A 1452-nucleotide genomic window follows, 5' to 3' on the forward strand; every position below is an offset into this window, starting at 1 on the left:
CAAAATTGATTTTCAAATCTTTTTCAACTAACTAATTGACTTTTTGTTTGTTTCTTATCTTTTTCAAAACTACCTAACTAACTCTCTCTCTCTAATTTTCGAAAATCTCTTCCCTCTTTTTCAAAAATTCTTTTTAATTAACTAATTATTTCAATTTTTAATTTTAATTTGATTTCATTCCTAATTTTCGAAAATTACCAACCCCTTTTCAAAATTTTATTTTCGAAAATCCTCCTTCTCTCTCACCTCCTTCTATTTATTTATTCATCTACTAACACTTCATCTCACCCAAATTCGAACCCCCTCTTCCATCTGTGTTCGAATTTTCTCTTCTTCCCTTCTTTACATTATATTCTTTTCTTCTTCTACTCACACAGGAGAACCTCTATACCTGGGTAAAAAGGATCCCTATTATTATTATTTTTCTGTTCCCTATTTTTCATATGAGCAGGAGCAAGGACAAGAACATTCTTGTTGAAGCAGACCCTGAACCTGAAAGGACTTTGAAGAGGAAACTAAGAGAAGCTAAAATACAACAATCCAGAGATAACCTTACAGAAATTTTCGAACAGGAAGAGGAGATGGCAGCCGAAAATAATAATAATGCAAGGAGGATGCTTAGTGACTTTACTGCACCTAATTCCAATTTACATGGAAGAAGCATCTCAATTCCTACCATTGGAGCAAACAACTTTGAGCTTAAACCTCAATTAGTTTCTCTGATGCAACAAAACTGCAAGTTTCATGGACTTTCATCTGAAGATCCTTTTCAGTTCTTAACTGAATTCTTGCAGATATGTGATACTGTTAAGACTAATGAAGTAGATCCTGAAGTCTACAGGCTCATGCTTTTCCCTTTTGCTGTAAGAGACAGAGCTAGAGTGTGGTTGGACTCTCAACCCAAAGATAGCCTGAACTCTTGGGATAAGCTGGTCACGGCTTTCTTAGCCAAGTTCTTTCCTCCTCAAAAGCTGAGTAAGCTTAGAGTGGATGTTCAAACCTTTAGACAGAAAGAAGGTGAATCCCTCTATGAAGCTTGGGAGAGATACAAGCAACTGACCAAAAAGTGTCCTTTTGACATGCTTTCAGAATGGACCATCTTGGATATATTCTATGATAGTCTATCTAAATTAGCTAAGATGTCATTAGATACTTCTGCAGGTGAATCCATTCACCTAAAGAAAACGCCTGCAGAAGCTCAAGAACTCATTGACATGGTTGCTAATAACCAGTTCATGTACACTTCTGAGAGGAATCCTGTGAGTAATGGGACGCCTCAGAAGAAGGGAGTTCTTGAAATTGATACTCTGAATGCCATATTGGCTCAGAATAAAATATTGACTCAGCAAGTCAATATGATTTCTCAGAGTCTGAATGGAATGCAAGCTGCATCCAACAGTACTCAAGAGGCATCTTCTGAAGAAGAAGCTTATGATCCTGAGAACCCTGCAA

At 36.7% G+C, this 1452-nt stretch overlaps 1 non-coding gene across 1 annotated transcript; it reads right to left on the bottom strand.

Moving 5' to 3' along the window:
* Positions 1–977: 977 nt before the first annotated feature.
* Positions 978–1085, bottom strand: LOC148579675 (small nucleolar RNA R71). The gene has a single exon (XR_015893866.1). It is a non-coding gene; the product is annotated as a small nucleolar RNA R71 (small nucleolar RNA).
* Positions 1086–1452: the final 367 nt, after the last annotated feature.

The sequence above is a fragment of the Arachis ipaensis genome, chromosome B10 (genome assembly GCF_059453495.1).
Source record: "Arachis ipaensis isolate K30076 ecotype BB chromosome B10, ASM5945349v1, whole genome shotgun sequence".
Lineage (NCBI taxonomy): Eukaryota > Viridiplantae > Streptophyta > Magnoliopsida > Fabales > Fabaceae > Arachis > Arachis ipaensis.